The sequence below is a fragment of the Bos indicus x Bos taurus genome, chromosome 9, assembly GCF_003369695.1.
Source record: "Bos indicus x Bos taurus breed Angus x Brahman F1 hybrid chromosome 9, Bos_hybrid_MaternalHap_v2.0, whole genome shotgun sequence".
NCBI classification, from domain to species: domain Eukaryota; kingdom Metazoa; phylum Chordata; class Mammalia; order Artiodactyla; family Bovidae; genus Bos; species Bos indicus x Bos taurus.
In genome coordinates, this window is record NC_040084.1 from 68,478,664 (window position 1) to 68,494,128 (window position 15,465).

Consider the following 15,465-nt stretch of genomic DNA (forward strand, 5'->3'; position numbering starts at 1 on the left):
TTTTCTTCAGGGTATTTCAGACTAATCTAAGAACATCTTTGCTTGAACAGTTCTTTATGTGTATTTATTTTAGAAATAATTCTACTCAGTCTCTGGTTATTAATGTTTATCTCATTTGTGAAGCTGTTTACTCTTCAGAAGAAATGATTAATAATTAAATACCAAGGTAAAATGTTATTATTCTTTTTTTCATGTGTGTATTTAATTTACTAATAACATTTAAATCATTATTGTAACATATCTACTAATGTCTCTACTTCCAAGGATTTATTTTTATTTTCCCATTGACTTATTTTTCAATATGACTGTGAGGATGGTCTCAAAATTTTATAACTCCCTGATTTTTGATTCTTCAGAAAACTGTACACTTTTGAGTATCCAAAATGCCCCAAACATCCCCAAGTCCTTCATCTCAGAGGTCAATTTTCTTTTCAATATCTAACAACCTTAGTCCAATCATTCATCTAGATTTTTTGGCAGGCAGTTCATCTCTTGTTATTGGATTTTCTTGGTTTCATATTTTTGAACTCTAAGAGTGTTTAATTTTCCCATGAATCCTTCTGATTATTGTGTTCTAATACTTGATGTCATTGTTCAGAAGCTAATTGTGTCCAGTTCTTTGCAACCCCATGGACCACCGCATATCAGACTCCTCTGTCCATGGAGATCTCCAGGCAAGAATATTGGAATGGATTGCCATTTCCTTCTCCAGGGAGTCTTCCCGGACTGGAGATCAGACTCATATCTCTTGCACTGGCAGATGAATTCTTTACCACTGAGCCACCAGGGAAGCTCGTTCTAACATTAGTTTCAGTTAACATGTTTAATTTCAGCCAGCATGAAATCCACCCCAAACTAGTCTAAAAAATGTAAGGGATATATTTACTTATATCATTAAGTCTCCAGGAGTAAGGCAGCCTTCAGAGCTGGTGGTCTGATGAGGAGGACTGTGTTCTTGCTGTCTTTCCCTACTATAACCTCTAAATCAATTTTATACCAAATTTTTCTAGGGCCACAGGATGCAGGTCAGAAAATACAGAGTTTCATTTTCAACTCTAGGAAGAAGTTTGACTTTTATAGCTTTCTCTTAAAAGGCAAGACATTTCTTTCCTAAAAGCCTACTGAAAAAAAAAAACCAACTCTGCTCACTTCTCACTGGTGTAAACTGACTCAGGCACTTCCACTAATAACCTCCAGCAGAGAAGATGAAATAAATGTAATTGACCCATATGAATCAATGAGTCTTGCTTCCTTCCCCAGGCCATGCCTCATATAGAAAATGAATATTGAGTAGTCAGTTATTCCATAGCATGCTGCTATGGACTAATGTTCTGGGCTTTTTCACTGGTTTCCATTTACTAAGTTATAATTTTAATACATCACAACTTTCCCTCTTCCAGATCACAATCTCGAGGGAGCAAAAAAGGTACACTTACTTTGAATATGGCCGTTGACCTCTAAAATAATATTTTAGGTTTGATCTCTCTGTTGAGTTCTGATCTAGAGCCACCAATGTCTACTTTAATGGAGTCATTATCTCCATTTAGGTATCTAATGGGAAACTCAAACTTAACATGACCAAAAGAGAACTCTTGATTCCTCTCAACCCTACACTTTCCCTCCCTCAGACATCTCCATAAATAGAAATAAATATTCCTTATTTATAGAACCTCATTTATTCAGTTGATCAAACTCAAAATCAAATTAGAATCATATCAGCTTTTTTCTTTTCCTTCCAAAGTGAAAATTGCTCAGTCATCTCCAACTCTTTGGGACCCCATGGACTATATGGTTCATGGAATTCTCCTGCCAGAATACTGGAGTTGGTAACCTTTCCCTTCTCCAGGAGCTCTTCCCAACTCAGGGATTGAACCCAGGTCTCCCACACTGCAGGTGGATTCTTTACCAACTCAGCCACAAGGGAAGCCCTTTCCTTCCAAACACACATACAATTTGTCAGCAAGCTCTATTGGCTATGTAGGCAAAAATATATCTTGAAACTGTCTACTTCCCTTTTCTTCACAGCTACTATCCCAGTCTAAACTCCCATCATTATTCACCTAACTTGCCTCTTAACTGTCTGGTTTTCACTTTTGCACCTATACAATTAATTGAACAAACGATGTCCTAGTGAGCTTTGAAACTGTTTATAAAATCCTGTCAGGTGGCTTGGATGATAAAGAATCTGCTTCAGTGTAGCAGACCCAGGTTCGATCCCTGGGTCGGGAAGATCCCCTGGAGAAGGAAATGCCAACCCACTCCAGTATTCTTGCCTGGAGAATCCCATGTACAGAGGACCCTGGTGGGCTACAGTCCATGGGGTCACAGAGTCAGACACGACTAAGCAACTCTAGATTTTAATTCTTACCTTTTATATGTGTTTTTCAATTTATAAAAATGTTTTGATTAACATAATGCTTTAATTTTAAAATAGTCAAATATATCAATCTTTTCCTTTAAAGTTTGTCCTTTAAAGTCTCTGTCCTTCCTTTTAATAAATTCAAACTTGAGCATCTTAGTATATTTTGCCATATTTTCTGCTGAACATTTTAATGTTTATCCTTTCAAATTTAAGTGTTTAAACCTTCTGGGATGGACTTTTGTGTGTATCATGTGAGGTACTACATATCAATTTTCTTTCTTCCCATGTGATTAGATAATGGTCCTGAAAACACTATTGAATATTTCCTCATTGCCTCTCTGATCTGAAATGAAAAATTTGTTTATAAATCAAATTTCCACAAATGCATAGACTAGTAGTGGGGGGCTCTCTTTTTAGTTTCTCAGCCAAATTCTCTGTTTCTGTGCTAATATCACTTTTGAATCTTAATAGACTTTTATATCTTTTTACTGCAGTTAAAGCAAATCTCCCCAATTTAGTCTTTTTGCCTCAGAAGAATCTTGGCTCTTCTCAGGACTCTTTGATCTTCAGTGAATAGAATCACCTTGCCAAGTTCCACATATACAAAAAATCATGCTGAACTTTTAATTAGAATTCTATCCAGAGGTTGCAGTTGGGAAAGACAATTTTGCTGTCACTGTCTTGAAATTCTTACTTTTTAAAGACAGGACCCCACATTTTCATTTGGTATTGGGCCTTGCAAATTGCATAGCTGGTCCTGTGATGATTATTGCAGAATAGGTTTGAAGTTAAGCTTTGCTTTTTTTTTTTTTTGCCTTTTTTTAAGGTAATTCTTAAAAAGTATTCATTAATCTTGAAAATAAGTATTCTTTTAAGGCCTTATTAAAAATATTACTCAAATATTCTTTAAGGGAGGAATTAGAGTATTAATTTAAGAAAACCAGGTCTACAACTTAATAAGGGAGAAATGACTTAATATTTAGTTGAATTGTTCCACAAATAGTGGGATAAACAGAGAATTTACTTTTAAAAATTGAATAACTGTGATCTTCAATGCATTTTGTAAGATTTTATTACAGAGTTAATTTAAGTCAATTGACTTTTAATGGTTAGTCCACAAGTTAGAATAAGTTTTAAATAGCTTTGGTTATAAAATGAAGTAGGTCAATACTTTATTTAATTTGATCACACTAATCAGTGTTTGGAAAAATATGAGTAGATAGGGCCTGAAAGGGCTTAGTATCTGTCAAATATGAGCCAGTTTTTCAGAACCGAAGACTTGTAAAAAATCCATTTCCACATTTCCAATTGAGACCTGTACTTTCTTATCTTTGAACACTAACATAGGTGGCTGACCATGAGGGTGATGAGTTCTACCTCATGGGGGGCCAAAGGCTTCCAATCCAATATTTTATATTTGAATTTGTAGGGAACATAAAGAACTTGTTGAGTTATATGTGATAAATTCCTAGGCGTCTTCTCTCACATTCTGCTCCACCTTAGTACTCTCCAGTCAAACAAGATTTTATTGTGTTTTAACTTTGTTTGTTTGGGTTTGCTTGGTTTAGCTCTGTGTTAATCTTGATCCAATCAAGAACTGAAGCACATGACCAACAAATTCCTGGAGTAGTCTATCTCCAAAAGTGAAGATGAAGTCCCAGAGGAGTTTGAGATGTCTATACATTCTGAATATTCATTGGAAGGAGATGCTGAAGCTCCAATACTTTGGCCACCTGATGTGAAGAGCCGACTCATTAGAAAAGACCCTGATATTGGAAAAGATTGAAGGCAGGAGGAGAAGAGGGCAACAGAGGACTAGGTGGTTGGGTGGAACCACTGACTCAATGGAAGTGAGTTGAGTGAACTCTGGGAGATAGTGAAGGACAGGAAGCCTGCTGTGCTGCAGCCCATGGGGTTACAAAGAGTCATCCATGACTGAGCAACTCAACAGCAACAACAACATAAATTCTGGAGAGGGCCAAGAGGATTTTTGTCATCTCAACCTCCTGGATTTGGCAGGTTCAAAGATTCATGCTACTGTCTGTCTATCTATCTATTTATATAGTAGGAAAGGTCTTGAGAGAGAAATTTCATCTGTAAACAGACCTAAAAAGATTCCAAAATCCCAATTTTGCCACATCATACCTTGTAAAAGATACAGGTAGAATAAATTTCTGGTGTCTAAATAACTAGATTAAGACTCTGGGACTTCCCTGGTGGTCCAGTGGTAAAGAATCTGCCTGCCAATGCAGGGGACATGGGTTCGATCCCTGGTCCAGGAAGATTCCACATGCCTGAGGGTAATGAAGCCCATGTGCCACAATTACTGAGCCCAAGAGCCTAGAGCCTGTGCTCTGCAACAAGAAAAGCCATTGCAATGAGAGCCTGCACATCACAATTAGGGAGTAGTCTTACTCACCACAACTTGAGAAAGACAGCAATGAAGACTAAACACAGCCAAAAAAAAAAAAAAAGGCTCTGGACAAGGGGATGACAGTGTCTGCTTCAAATAAAGGCAAAAGTTCCTTTTCAAAGAAGCAGAGTTACTCTGATGTAGAAGCAACTCAAGGTGCTGAAAATTATTCCTAGATACTGATTCAGTGGCCATTTGACCTAGCTCCAAATAAAGATGTCCCAATGTACTTGGAAGGGATCCATCAAAGTGGCTCAGACAGTAAAGAATCTCCTGGTAATGCAGGAAACCTGGTTCGATTCCGGGGTCAGGAAGATCCCCTGGAGAAGGGAATGGCAACACCCTCCCATATGCTTGCCTAAAGAATTCCATGGACAGAGGAACCTGGTGGGCTATAGTCCATGGGGTCACAATGTCAGGCACGACTGAGCGACTACACTTTTACTGTCAATGTACTTGGAAGAGAAATTTGTGAGGCCATGTTTCAGGTGAAAAATACCAACATTAATATTAGAATAGTCAACATTTACTGAGAAATTAAAATGAGTACACTCCCTTTACATGTTATAATTCTTAATTCTCTTAGTAACTCATGAAGCAGATATAATGGTTCCCTTTTTTTAATGATGAAGAATCATAGGCTTAGAGAGTTTAAATGACTTTGCAAAAATTAGTAAGTGGCAAAATCAAGACTCATATTCCAATCTCTGGCGGTAAGACTTGACAACTACTTCCACAGTCTTTTATTATAATTTTGACCTCAGTGGAAAGAGAGTCTTCTCCAAGTTCACTGAAGGAGGGTCAGAGTATTTTAAGCACTGTGGTCACAAATAGGACGATCAGGTGGAGTGTTATGATATCCTGCCTGGTATTTTGTAAACCGTCAAAATTTTTTATTTCTTATGATACGGGAAACTGGAATGTAAGGGATGAGAATGTGAGATTCTAAACTCTGGGTTTGTAAGCTGTGTGACTATCAGAAAGTTTCACTTCTCTTACTTGCAAAATAGGGACAGTAACACTCCCTGCTTTGTAGGGCTGTCATGATCACCCGATAAGTTGGCGCTGGTGTTAGCACTCTGCCTGGCACGCACACACACATAGAGGCTCAAGAAGTGGTAACTACTGTTGTTGAATGTCTTCCTGTTGTTGCTTTTAATATTATAGCCACAAAGTCAGTGTCAGCGGCTTTAGGGTCATTGACAGCAGAAGCTACAGTCAATAAATCTGACTGAGAGGCACAGGTGAAATCCTCTGAAGTGGGTAAGCCAGAGCTCACACAGCCACCAAGCAGTGGAAGTGAAAGAGAGCAGCAGCAAGTCTAAAAGTGCCCAGGAGGTATGGGCTTCCTGGCATCCTGCCAGAGGAAGGAGGAGCCTTGAGGGATTATGCTTTGTCCTGCTGGATGGGAAGTCAGAATCCATACCATTGTCATGACCATTGAGTGTGTTAACAATGTCCTTGGTCGTCGTCCTCTTCTAAGCTCTTGTACCTTTGGGAAGTAAAAACTTCATACCAGACTCCTTTTTAATTGTATGCTTCCGTCTGCCCAGTTTTCTCCTTCCAGCTCAGAAAGCAATCACCTAATGATATCACATGATGGAGGAAAAACCTTTCTGCAATTTACAAAATTGCGGGTAATTCTGTTATTCAATTAAGATAATACTGTTTCTGAGCTTAACCTCCTGTCCCAAACTGAAACCCTAAATAGGCTGTATACATGCAGAAAAATGAGAGAGTAGTGCACCCATGATTTCTCTCTTCTTATATTAGGAAATAATATTCTCCCAGAGTTTTCTGGCAGGTCTCTCCATTTGAGTCACAGAATCAGTTTCAATGTGTTTCAATTGTTTGCAAGAATGTAAAATACCATCACCATAATTACCTCTCCATCTTTATAAATATTGCAATGACTATAATTAGAATGCGATCTTAGTAAAACCTATATTGCCCTTTGAGAAGGCTTCATTTCGTGTGTAATGCACTTTACCATCCTTCATGGGTAGAATTTGTATGAATAGAAATATTTCATATATTGTATTTCATTATTAGCTAAAGGAATGATTTGTTTTACAAGGTTAATTATCTTTGTCTTTAAAAATATTTACTAGTTAATAAAAATATTGAAATTCTTTTTGTTTAAAAATCAAGGCACAATATACTACTTTGTAAAAAGTTTCTGTACATTGTACATATACAGAGTTCTGATTATAAGCTAGAGGACAAAATTTTCTTTGAATGTTAGAGCTTTTCGATTCTATTTTAGTATTATAATTTTTCTTGGCAATAAAAAATGTACTTCTATTGAATTCAAAATTGCAATAAATGTGCTCTGTGCAGATAATGTAATACCTATAAATTCCCAAGCCCTACAATTGTAGATTGCATATCTCAAAGGATTAAGGATCTGAATTCTGTTTTAAAAATAATGAGCTGAAGACTGATTGCAAATGGATTATTGTTAACACAGGCAACTAAGCTTTTCCACTGTTTTGTCTAGATCTGAGCATGAGGCATTCAAAAGCCAAGGCAGTATGTTGGATTTAGCAGGGTTCGATCTTTAAAACACAAACTAAAATCATAACTAATACTCTTCTCCTAGGGGTTGAGAAGAGAGAGTCTGTAGGTATGAGCCAGGAGTACCTGAGATATATGATCCCACACTTAGCAGTGCTTGGGTATGAATTAAAAGCTGAAGCAGAGCTAGGGAGCCCTGACAAAGAACCACACATTCTGTATTCCATCTCACCTCCCCTGCCAAATCACACAGCTACATCGAGGAGGAGCTATATTGAAAAAGGAAAACTAATAAAATAAGCAAACAGAATCAACCTCCTACCATTTTTCCATTTTTCATACTTTCATAAGCAATGTTAAATTATTTGAATTGAATATTTTCTTGTAATTGAATTTTTTTCTACTGTGAGTACTGATTTTATTCATCCAGCTATCAAAGTAGTATTTTATTTTATGGTCAAAATCATAATATATTAGGGCTGAAAGGTTATTTAGAAATCATTTGCTGCTGCTAAGTCACTTCAGTCGTGTCCGACTCTGTGCGACCCCATAGACGGCAGCCCACCAGGCTCCCCCATCCCTGGGATTCTCCATGCAAGAACACTAGAGTGGGTTGCCATTTCCTTCTCCAATGCATGAAAGTGAAAAGTGAAAGGGAAGTCACTCAGTCGTGTCCAACTCTTAGTGACCCCATGGACTGCAGCCCACCAGGCTCCTCCGTCCATGGGATTTTCCAGGCAAGGGTACTGGAGTGGGGTGCCATTGCCTTCTCCAAGAAATCATTTACATTTTATTAAAGATGCATTTGGGGGCTTCCCTGAAGGCTCAGATGATAAAGAATCTGCCTGTAATTCAGGAGACCCGGGTTTGATCCCTGGGTTGGTAAGATCCCCTGGAGAAGGGAGTGACTACCCACTTCAGTATTTCTGCCTGAAGAATTCCATGGACAAAAGAGCCTAGTGGGCTACAATCCATGGGGTCGCAAAGAGTCAGACATGGCTGAGTGACTAAAAGTTTCACTTTTCATAAGACAGGAGGGAATTGGGGCTTAGAGAAGCTGTGTGACCAGCCAAAGGCCAGAGGCAAGGGCAAGCCCTCCACTCAGCCCACTGTCCCACCCTGGACTTGGGTGCAGCAGCTCTCATGTTACTGGGTGCCCACATAGCAGTATTCCGAATTTTCCTAAAAAAGAGAGAACTATCTTCATGGGGGCCAGTCATTCTACACTTTTAAAAAATCAGCTGAAACTTAGAGCAGGGGGAAAACCTGAAGTGTTAAAAATAAAATTTGTGAAGACCTCTGAGGGACTACTGCTTTCTTTTAGGCTTTTTCCTGATTCATCTCCCAGGTTCTAGTCTGGAAACATCCCATTGAGAAGGATCAAACATACATAAAAGGAAATACTTTGCTGAATGTGAATTGCCTATCCTAAGATCTGGGTTCAGTCACACAGTGGTGGCCTGACTCAGTTTATGGGGCTTCCAGTCCTAGCTTCGTTTTCTCCCCTGACCATGACTGAGTTTTAAAATAACAGACTATTTAGTGTTTAGCCAAGCATAGTGTGAGTAGTTACAACCCAGAGTAGGAGGAGGGTATTATTTTATTTATTTTGCGGGGTCTGACTTACCACACATTTCCTTATGGACTCTCTCACTTTCCTCCCTGTGTATAATTGCCTAAGTCAGTAAGAGGAGGATTCGGTCTGTCTCATTTTCAACTGAGGCATCAGCATAGTAGGTGTCAGATATAAAATGACTTAGGCAGATTCTCACACACAGAACTTGTGAGAAAAATATTTGAGAACTGATTCCATATTTTTTTACCTCTTTGCCAACTTGAAGTGTAAAAGGGTTGAGCGCAGGAAGAAGGAGCGGCATCTATGAGAAGTTCTTAGAGAAAGTTTTTAAACTATGCGTCTCTTCATCCCCCGCCCCCCAGCCACAGGCACTGACCTCCAAATCCACACGTAGGGAGGGGCTGCTCAGAGAGCTTGGTTTGGTGCCCGAATCAAGCTGAGAAAGTTTAAGCAGAATGGAGGTGGCTGCACTGATTAGTTCTATACGCACGAGATTATTGAGGCTATGGAAGGGCTTTCTGTGGCTGATCTCAGCCATATTGAAGAGAGGAGGATGAAGAGCCAAAGGGAGCTGGTCTGGAGCAGCTTAAAGTTCCGCCCTAAACCCTCTTGCATTGTTGGTAGTAATGCAAATTGATATAGCCACTATGGAGAACAGTATGGAGATTCTTAAAAAAAAAAAACAAAAAAAAAAAACTAGGAATAAAATACCATGTGACCCAGTAATCCTGCTACTGGGCATATACTCTCAGGAAACCATAATTGAAATAGACACATGTACTCCACTGTTCATTGCAGCACTATGTACAATAGCTAGGACATGGAAGCAACCTAGATGTCCATCAACAGATGAATAGATAAAGAAGTTGTGGTACGTATACACAGTGGAATATTACTCAGTCACAAAAAGGAACTCATTTGAGTCCATTCTAATGAGGTGGATGAACCTAGAGCCTATTATACAAAGTGAAGTAAATCAGAAAGAAAGATGAATATCATATATCAACACATATATATGGATTCTAGAAAGATAGTACTGATTAAACTATCCACAGGAAACAAAGGAGATGCAGACACAGAGAACAACCTTTTGGACGCAGTGTAGGACAGAGAAGGTGGGATGATTTGAGAGAGTAACGTTGAAACATATACATTACCATATATAGAGGAGAGAGCTGGTGGGAATTTGCTGTATGATGCAGAAAACCCAAGTGAGTGTTCTGTGACAGCCTGGGGTGGGGGAGATGGGGAGGGAGGTGGGAGGGAGGCTTAAGAGGGAGGGGACATATGTATACCTTTGGCTGATTCATGTTGAGTATGGCAGAAACCATTACGATATTATAAAATAATTATCCTCCAATTAAAAATAAAATTTTTTGAAAAAGTCCTGCCCTAGAGAAACTCCTGTCTCTATTTGATTAGACCACCAGAGGACCAGGAACCAGGGGTGGAGAGGTCCCTAGAGGAGTGGATTCTATCTCCCATCAGGAGAGTGACCTCTGATGAACTCAAGAAAGTATCAGGTAAGGAACAAGCCTGTCTGAAACCTCCATCAAGCCCAGAGTGTTTCTTCCCCTCTTCCTCCTCACTTCCCAGACCCAAGGTGCTAAACCACTGTTAGCGACACTGGCAGAAGCAGAGCAAGAGGGAGGAAGCCGCTGCTAACAAACACCTCTTCCTAATGAATGGCTTCTTGCCTTTGTGGCTTGTAGCTGAAAGAGAGGGAGGAGAGTAAGCTTAGAACAAATAAATATGGAACTGATGACTGATATACTGGGCTGGATATTTCTCAGGTGTAAACTGAGACTGTGTTTTGTGACTCTAAGTGATGATAGAAAGTTTTGTTAGTTTGAGAGTGAGAAGTCAAGAAACTGCCAGATGTTTTATTCAAGAAGAGGAGACTACTTTCACTGAACGCATTTGAAAACCAGTGGGAAACAAAAAGTAAAGTAGTGCGTTGATTCCCAAGTCATATGTATTCTAGATGAACGTATGAAGTGCTCTTTTCTGATCTCTAAGTTGCCGCAGCCTCTGCCCCCTCTTCCCCCCCTCCCCAAGCCAGAGCTAGAGTCTCATCATTTGAATCACCTATGGCCACCTCATGCGAAGAGTTGACTCATTGGAAAAGACTCTGATGCTGGGAGGGATTGGGGGCGGGAGGAGAAGGGGACAACAGAGGATGAGATGGCTGGATGGCATCACTGACTCGATGGACGTGAGTCTGAGTGAACTCCGGGAGTTGGTGATGGACAGGGAGGCCTGGCGTGCTGCAATTCATGGGGTCGCAAGAGTTGGACACGACTGAGCAACTGATCTGATCTGATGTGTTTCAAACCAATTCAGCCCTTAGAAGACAATAAAGCCATTTTATTCTGCTCACTCTGGGTTTCAGCATCAAGTTGTTCTTGTTACAATTTGAGCCCAAATTTTGAGATCCCTTGTTTTGATTCTGTGCCTTGTTTTTGAATCTCACTTTATTTTGTTGAAATTCATTTATTAATTTACAGTCATACCTCATGTTTTCGCCCTTCACAGATACTGTGATTTTTTACAATTGAAAGTTTGTGGCAACCCTGCATTAAGGAAGCCTAACAACACCACTCTTCAACCAGCATTTGTTCACTTCATGTCTCCATGTCACACTTTGGTAATTTTTACAGCATTTCAAATGTTTTCATTGTTTTTATAATGATTTGTAATCAGTGATCATTGGTGCTACTATTATGACTTGCTGAGGGCTTGGATGATGGTTAGCATGTTTTAGCAAAAAAGTACTTTTTAATTAAGGTATGCACATTGTTTTTTTAGCTATAACGTTATTGCACACTCCATAGAGAGTATAGTGTAAGCCTAACTTTTATATGCACTGGGAAGCCAAAAAAATCATGTGACTCACTTTTCTGTGATATTTGCTTTATTGTGGTGGTCGAAAACCAAACCAAACCAAATATTCTGAGGTATGTCTGTGTAAGATTTCACTGTGTGTGTTTACACAGTCGACCTTTGAATAATACAATATACACCCACAAGTATACCTTTTGTTTGTTTGGTCCCTGATGTTCTCAATAATCTTGTGATTTATCTGGATGGTTTGTTCTTTTAAAGAGCAAAGCACGAACAATCCGATGGTTCCCATAGGGTAGGAATGGCTTTTGCATGCGATAAGAATCTGGAGGCAGTGGCAGAATTTTCTCGGAGGATCACCAGCTCTCAGGGTCTGTTGGATTTTCCTTGGGTTGCCATTTCCTTAGAGCACAGTAGTTGTCAAACTATAGTTGTGTCAGAATTACTTTGAGGGTCTGTAAAAACAGAAGGCTGAGCTTCACCTCTTTCACCCGCTCTGCCCCCACTGCCCGCCACACTCCCCCCAAGGTTTGTGATTCAGTAGATCCGTAGAGATGTCTGGGAGAATTTGCATTTCTATCAAGTTCCCAGTTGATGAAGATGCTGTTGATCTGGATACCACACTTTGAAAGTCATTGCCTTGGTGCAGTTTCTCAAACTCAGCACTGTGGACATTTTATGCCACATAATTCTTTGTTGTGTGGGGCCAGCCTGTGAATTTTTAAGATGCTTACCAGCATCCCTGCCCTTGACCACTGAGATGCCAGTACCAAATACTTCAGACATTGCCAAAAGTCCCTGAAGGGGCACGCCACCATGGACTGAGAGGCACTGGCTCCCTTATGTTCTTCTGTCCCCTGCTTGGAAAAGAAAAGCCCAGTTATAAGCAATCTGGGGGACGAGGGCCTTGAGGGTCTTGGCATTTAGTCAGGACATTCTGTTTAATTCCTTTATTTTTGTTTTTGCCTTTCATCAGTACTACTGCACTCTCCATTTTCAACTGTAAGTCTGTCCAAAGAGAAATCTCCTCAAGAGGTGGAAACGGGTCAGGCTCTTGGTGAGGGAACCTGCGGTCTAACTGACCCTCACACAAACTTTCAACTTATCCTCCAGTTCGCAGTTTTATTCTTAGGTTCAGCTTTCTGAAATCTCTACCATCTCTAGAATTTGAGTCTTTCTCAGGTTCAGCAGAGCTAAGCAACTTTCTTTCCTACAAGCTCACTGTTCCATTTTCTCCGATCTGCTAAATCAATTATGATTCATCCATCTGCTTTCCTGGTCCGAAGTTTTGTTGACATCTTTCTTTTGCTGTTATCTGTTCTCCTATTCTCTTTGTCTTCATAGATTCATGCCCTTTTTTGCACTTATTTTCATTTTGCAGTATTACCAAGAATCACAGTGAACGTGTGTGTTTAATTCATTCTGTTTAACCAGAATTCCCAGCTACTTTTTTGATATTAGGTTTTTGTGAGAGGGAGGGTGGAAAGGGTATTAAAAATACGTGAGTTAGGGAAGTATTATTAATGATTTTGATTAAAGATAAAGAAAAAAAATTAAAGGTACAAAATACATTCTTTTCACATTTTTTGACCTAAAGCCTTATTGTTATTCTTTGTTACCATATGTTCAATAAAAACAGCATCTGAAGTGGAAAATATCAGCCTTATGAGATTCTGAAATGATAGAAACCAAAAAGCAGATATCTTTGAGCAAAACAATATCTAGTGAAACCTTTTATAAATTTCAAGTATACACCTATGTTAGGTTATAATTCCTCATTTAAGAATATAAAGATTGCAGGTCTTAATTTTACCCATAAAATCAAAGCCATATATTCTTACAGTAGACTTGTTCTCTACTTTGAAAATAACACTGGCAGTAACCCAAGTAGCTTAAAAGTGAGTTTGAAAACCCCTGAAGAATTTAGAGATTTTTAAAATTTATTGTTTTTACTACTATTCTAGTCAGTGGAACCACTTGGCTGCTTCCCCCCATGTATTAACAATCTGAAATCTGAACACAAACTGAACGTGTTATGTAGGTATTAGTCATACTTGCTCATGTGTTACTCCTCCTATTGTTGAGAAAGCCCAGCTTGTGACTTTTGTGGATCAGGTGGGATTTAGCCATAAGTAACCAAAGAGGATATTGAATTTAAATTCAATAATTAACAAAATGACAAGTGGAAATTATTTATATATACGTACCTAGCTCTGGGAAAATTACTGGATCCCCCAGGAATAAGTCTCTCAGGAAGGGAATCATAAAAACATCAGGGCTGAAATAGACCAAATGTCTCTTGAATAAAACTTGGACCTGGCATTTAACTTCTTTTGAGCTTTCTGCAGGTAGAGCTATAAGTGACAAAATGCCCTCCAGCTAATTCTAGGAATGTCCAGTGCTTTTTGAATACCTGCACTTAAAAAAATTTTGGTTAGCACACAGTCATTAGATATGAACGAATACTTCCAGGGAATTATGACTTATTTGAATCCCAATATATGAACAGACCAGAGAGCTCTATAAAATTATATAGTATATTGTTGGGAATCAGGAATTACCTGGCGGTCTAATGGTTAGGACTCTGTGCTTTCACTACCAGTTTCCATCCCTGGTAGGGAAACAGACCCCACCAGCTGCTTGACACAGCCAGAAACCATAATAAATAAATAAATAATGTATATAGTATATCATGCTTTCAGGCTAACAAGCACAGAGAAATATGGTGTTCTTGTCTTTAATTTTCACAGCATCTGTTGACTTACAATACATGTTGTATAACTTAAGTGTAGTAGGATGGAAAGTCAATAGAAAGTGTAGGGGGATAGAGGTCACACTCATCCTATAGTGTGTCAGAAATACATATGGAACATTTATACATTCTCTCTCTATATATACCTATATAAATAAATACAAACAAGTATAATTATATGCATATCAGAAAGAAGTCAAATGCAGAGATAGTTTAGAATGTCAATGAAAACTTGGAATGGAGAAGACAAATATGGGGATAATTGTCTTAAGAGCCACTGATACATGGTATATTCACTGGATTGGATATCTGCTGATCCATTATGTGACCTCAGATACAAGTCATGTGGTTTCTCTGAAATTTCGTTTTTTTCATCTGTAAAATGAAGATAATATAAAATATTTGTCTTTCCTGGATCTCAAGAGGTTTGTGAGGTTCTATTGAGACAGTAGATGTGAAATCACTTTATAAACTATACACATTGTATGAATGTACATTCTTGGCAAGAACAGAATCACAGAGTAAAGCAGAACTGCTAGTATTCATAAGAGGTAGTTTGGCTTATTCATCTGCCTAAGTCATTCAGGAAATAAACATATCTGTATATTCCTTTTATTTGTTTTGATATTTCAAATTTCTCCGAACATGTAACAACTGTATCTATTAAAACAGCACAGTATTTCTTTTAGTATGAAATAGTGTCAAAAATAACTTTAAATTATTAAAAAAATAATCCATCAAGTGAATAGGATTTTTCTTACACATACATTACTTTCATAAAGATGAGTTCCCAAAGCAGGATCCCTTGATAGACTTTGGGGAATTCTGTGGCTTTTAACACACATGTGAAAGTGTGTGTGTGTGTGTGCGCGCACACGTGCGTGCATGCTGAGAGGTGATTTCCTGGGAAGAAGAGCCATATCTTTCGTCACATTCTGAAAGAGATGAAAAAAGAGAGGAAGAAAGGAGAAGAAAATACAAGAAAAGAGAAAGAGAAGAGA